The following is a 6,075-nucleotide window of genomic DNA, read 5'->3' on the forward strand; positions in this document are numbered from 1 at the left end:
TGTGTGTGTGTGTGTGAACACAGTGTACATAGATGTGTGTGTGTGAGTGTGTGTGTGTGTGTGAGAGAGAGCGAGAGAGAGAGACAGGTGGACCTGTGTGTGTGTGTGTGTGTGTGTGTGTGTGTGTGTGTGTGTGTGTGTGTGTGTGTGTGTGTAATATGTTTGTGTGTGTGTGTGTGAGAGAGAGAGAGACAGGTAGACCTGTGTGTGTGAACACAGTGTACATAGATGTGTGTCTGTGTGTGTGTGAGAGAGAGAGACAGGTAGACCCGTGTGTGTGAACACAGTGTACATAGATGTGTGTGTGTGAGAGAGAGAGAGACAGGTAGACCTGTGTGTGTGAACACAGTGTACATAGATGTGTGTCTGTGTGTGTGTGAGAGAGAGAGACAGGTAGACCCGTGTGTGTGAACACAGTGTACATAGATGTGTGTGTGTGAGAGAGAGAGAGCGAGAGAGAGAGACAGGTGGACCTGTGTGTGTAATGTGTGTGTGTGTGTGTGTGTGTGTAATATGTGTGTGTGTGTGTGAGTGCTGCAACATTCATCAGTGTGGGGCAGATGTGCGGGCCAGCAGTTTGCTGAGAGCGGCTGTGGGAGAAGATGTAAAACATGCAGGTCCATGTGCGTAAAACGTCCAGCCTGTAACCTCATACTCTGGAAAACAGGTGAGGCCCCTGCACGCGGCCTTGGAGGACGCCACATGTTTCCAGCGCACACCCGCTTGTGCAACAGTTCGGGAGTTTTGTCGATTTCTTTATTTTCGGTGCCAGTGGACTGATCAGCCTTATTTATTATTTTTCTTCAAAATTCTGGGGGAATTCCTGGAAGAAGCGAGTCTCTTAACGTCGTGTTGTGTAACCACACGACAAGATTTATTTTACTTCTGGAGAAACACAAAGGAAAACTGAAAGTGTGTGTGTAAAACTCCTGCAAGTGTTTAGGTTTCACTCGTAAGAGCGGCGTCTGTTCAAAAACCGACCCGGGGTTTGGACCCGATCGGAGATCGTATCACTGGAACCTGAACATTTGTACGTGTGTGCTGCGGCGGTTGTGAACACATGGCGGTGTTATGTAACCCTCGCTGGCCAGCCGGGGTAAGTGGCTTAACCCCCGGACGGGCCGAGTTACACGTTAGCCGAGAGGTTAATTGGCCCAAATTGGAGCTGAGGCGATAATCTGTCTGAAACTCACTTTTAAGGGGAGAAAATGTAAGGCTACATTCACTCCTGATGAACTCTGACCTTTAGGGATCTGTGACCCCCCCCCCGCACTTCCCCCCAAAACGTCACCACAAGGCAAATCAAAACAACCGCCAATGAGAGAGAGAGAGAGAGAGAGAGAGAGAGCAGAGAGAGAGGAGAGGGAGACAGAGAGGAGTGAGAAAGGAGAGGGAGACAGAGAGGGGGGGAGAAAGGAGAGAGACAGAGAAACAGAGTGAGGAGAGCAAGAGAGAGACAGAGGAGAGAGAGTAGAGAGCAAGACAGAGAGAGCGAGGAGAGAGAGCAGAGAGAAAGGAGAGGGAGACAGAGAGGGGGGGAGGAGAGAGACAGAGAAACAGAGTGAGGAGAGCAAGAGAGAGACAGAGGAGAGAGAGTAGAGAGCAAGACAGAGAAAGAGAGGAGAGAGAGCAAGGAGAGAGAGAGCAGAGAGAAAGGAGAGGGAGACAGAGAGGGGGGAGAAAGGAGAGAGACAGAGTGAGGAGAGAGACAGAAAGAGGAGAGCAGAGAGAAAGGAGAGGGAGACAGAGAGGAGAGAGAAAGGAGAGGAAGACAAAGAGGGGGGTGAGAAAGGAGAGAGACATAGAAACAGAGTGAGGAGAGAGACAGAAAGAGGAGCGCAAGAGAGAGACAGAGGAGAGAGAGTAGAGAGCAAGACAGAGGAGAGAGAGGAGAGAGACAGAGAGAAAGAGGAGAGAGAGCAAGACAGAGAGAGAGGTAACAAATTTAACATGAGAGGATTCAGCAAAAAAATAAATAAATAAAAAAGGATGGACTGAGTTCAGAGGCTGAGTGGTCGATATATCACTGTTGTGTTGTTTTCCAGTAGCCCGTGTGTGTGTGTGTGTGTGTGTGTGTGTGTGTGTGTGTGTGTGTGTGTGTGTGTGTGTGTGTGTGTGTGTGTGTGTGTGTGTGTGTGTTGTCTGAAGGAAACATACACAACTCTGAGTTGACAGGAGACGAAATAATCGACCTCCATAATAAAAGACACAGGGCCCACGGCTGATCGTTACACAAAGCCAGGAACAATAATACAACCCCGTCACATGAGAGTGGCTCTCATCTAAAAAAAAAAAAAAAAACAACTCATGAAATATGGCCTCCATTAAGACCCCGAGGAGTATGAAAGCTAATCTCGGCTTTATTGCAATAGCGTCAGGGTGTAAAGGTCAACCAGGAGGGGTTAACTATCCTGCTGGAGAGGGAGGGGGCGACCGGCTCACAACTAGGTGCCCCGTTTTTCAGAGCGACAGGAGTCGACATGGTGGTGTGTGTGTGTGTGTTGGGGCGGGGGGAGGGGGGGATGTTTTGCCCCACCGAGTTCATTAGCTTAATATCCATGGACATCTGCTCAACGGGCCGGCCATTACTACACCTCACCTAATCAAGAGCGTCCCTCAGGGAAATCATGGTGAGGAGTCAGACACCGTCCTACGGTGGCATCCCCCCCGCAATCCACAGGGCAGCGCCATCATCGCTCTAATTAGGGGGGGGGGGAGATCTGTGAAAAGGCGGCAGCTGCTGTCATCCCACTTGTTATCTCGAGGAGCGGGACGTGGAGCTGATGAAATGCGCCCCTATACTATATTTATTCCCCCTCGTGGCGTGTCGGGTTACTGGCCGCACAGCCCAGGCTTTACGCGGCGCGTTGCGGTTGCTCGTCAACTTGCCGGCTGTGGCGGGGATTGAACTTGTGATGTGGTGGTTATGGACGCGCTCTGCGACGCTAAACCGCCCTTTGTAAATCCACAGTCGATGTGACGGGTTTAACTGATCCCGGGTCTGCGTACGGCGGCGCTACGCCGTCGCTACCCGGGTTCCCTGCGGAGACACGGACACGGGTTGTGAATGAGGGCCCAACAGCCCCTTTATTAAAACGGTGATTAAAGACGCCGGAGTTAAAACCACATGAAGAAGACTGGAAACGAACGTTCATTAAAAGGCTCTTCAGTAGAGAGCCCGGCTCCCTCTCTGGATCTGGCGTCCTCATTTTGGGGTGTGGAACCAATTTATCTGGCCTGAGTTATTGGATCAACTCAGGACAGCTGGTCCACACCCCACGTTGCCACATTACTCCCCCCCCCCCTCACTCTGAGGCTGGGGAGAACCCCCCCACCCCCACCCCCCGAAAGGGCACTTTAGGGAGAGAGGGCCTTCCTGCTCCTCTTCTCCCTCAGGGTGGGTCCAGGGTGCCGGCTCCAGTATGTCTGGTGGCTAGCCGTCCGGACTCTGACACAGGGTTTCCATACCTCATTTGGCTAGCCGCCAACCCGTCCCCCAGCACAAAATCTCCCCACTGTCCACTGGTGGAGGCATCTTCCCAAAACCTCCACTCCTCCCCGCCAGGAGGGCCCCAGCTCCCTCGACGATGCCCTCTTCCCCGGTCCTCTCCGTGAGACGGCTCCCCGCCGTTTATTCCTCGCAGAGTGGGAGAGATGGTCACATCCTCCGTCACAGGGGCAGCTGGAGTATGGACTGCAGGGTTTGGCACTGGGTGAGACGCCGACACATCTGGGTGGGGGTGGAGAGAGCTGGCCGGGTAGGACTGCGTTGGGCCACAGGCTGTTGTGCATCGGCACCACCTTCACTTCTGCCGGCCCGTGATGCAGCAAGGTCTTCTCTTCCCCCGGCGCTGGGACCAGAGCTGGCAGCGTTCTTCTCGATGTGCCTTCCAGTCGCCAGGTCCATGTCTCTTTCCTGTGCCGGGGCACCCATACAGGCCACCACTGTGGGTGGCGAGACACGGACACGGATCGTAAATCAGGCACAACAGCCCATTTATCAAAACAATGATTAAAAACACCAAAATTAAAATCATATGAAAATTACTAAAGTCAAACATTCGTGACAAGTCTCTTCGAGAGAGAGAGAGAAAGACCAGCTCCCTCTCTGGCAAGCCACATTCAAACATTTGAGTTCATTTGGTCCCATCTTTTTTTACTCATTCACACATTTAAATGTATTTATACAAAATGTTTTCACACATACAGATATGGTGATACACAAGGGACAAGACATTTAACTCTATCTTGATTCCATAGATAAATATTGTGCATGCTCCACGCCCACCAGATGCAGAAGAAGTTCGTAGGAGCAGGAGTGGGACATCTCATGGGTGTTAACTAACTAACCAGCACATGGAAGAGTACTCTCACCTAATCCAGTGTTTCCCCTATGAATTATGAGCACCGCTACTAACATTTCACACGATCATTCATATCAATGGGCTGCTAATGATTTTCCATCACAGTCTGCAAGCATGATAACTGCCTACGTTAACATGGAATTATCTAAACTAGAACACGTATATCCAACCTAAGAACACATGTATCCAAACTAAGAACACATATATCCAAACTAGAACACATATATCCAAAATAAGAACACTTGTATCCGAACTAGACATGTATATCCAAACTAAGAACATATATCCAAACTAAGAACACGTATATCCTAGCTTAGAACACATATATCCAAACTAAGAACACATATATCTAAACTAAACATATAGTATATCCAAACTAAGAATCACGTATATCCAAACTAAGAACACATATATTCAAACTAAGAACACATATATCTAAACTAGAACATATAGTATATCCAAACTAAGAACACGTATATCCTAAACTAAGAACACATATATCCAAACTAAGAACACGTATATCCAAATTAAGACACATATATTCAAACTAAGAACACGTATATCCAAACTAAGAACACACATATCCAAACTAAGAACACATATATCCAAACTAGAACACATATATCCAAAATAAGAACACTTGTATCCAAACTAGAACACGTATATCCAAACTAAGAACACATATATCCAAACTAAGAACATATATATCTAAACTAGAACATATAGTATATCCAAACTAAGAACACATATATCCAAACTAGAAACACATATATTCAAACTAAGAACACATATATCTAAACTAGAACACGTATATCCAAACTAAGAACACGTATATCCAAACTAAGAACACATGTATCTAAACTAAGAACACATATATCCAAACTAAGAACACGTATATCCTAGCTAAGAACACATATATCCAAACTAAGAACACATATATCTAAACTAGAACACATATATCCAAACTAAGAACACATATATCCAAACTAGAAACACATATATCCAAACTAAGAACACGTATATCCAAACTAAGAACACATATATCCAAACTAAGAACACATATATCCAAACCAAGCAACACATCTATGTGAATGGGCATTGTATAATTCAAGATTCCAATGTGTGAAAAAAATTAAGATATCAAACAAAATATGAAAGAGTAAACAAATTAAATATAAAACGTATCTAAACATAATAAACAATAAAAATCAATATACTTGAATCACAGGCCACAGAAAACAATTCTTTGAAATATAAGTGTGCGTTCAATTTTTTTATTTTTTTCATAAGGGTTAATGTATCTATGTGCAAAAAATTGACTTCAACTAGAAAAATATTAGGGTTTAGGAAGGACTTAGAGAATGTTGCCTTATGTATGTTAAATTTAACAACCGCAAGTATAACAACATAGCACAATAACCGCTGCTATTAAGGTGGTGCATGACATTATCGAGCCACTGCACTGCAAAAATATTGTGCAGCTCTTTTTATTGATTTGTCCGAAGCTGTTGACACAGTTGACCATGTCACCTTGGTGGATGTTCTCTACAACACTGGCTTATCTGGGCGTGCTGTGAGTTGGTTTCCAAATTACTTGTCAGCTAGAACACATTTTTAGATTCACGGGGCCTTCCCAGGGGCCCAGCCAGTCCTGTGGGCAGGCCTGTCTACAAGTAAAGTCAAAAACAGTGTTCTAGGTGTGATTTTGAGA

The sequence above is a fragment of the Lampris incognitus genome, chromosome 15 (assembly GCF_029633865.1).
Source record: "Lampris incognitus isolate fLamInc1 chromosome 15, fLamInc1.hap2, whole genome shotgun sequence".
In the NCBI taxonomy this organism is placed as follows: domain Eukaryota; kingdom Metazoa; phylum Chordata; class Actinopteri; order Lampriformes; family Lampridae; genus Lampris; species Lampris incognitus.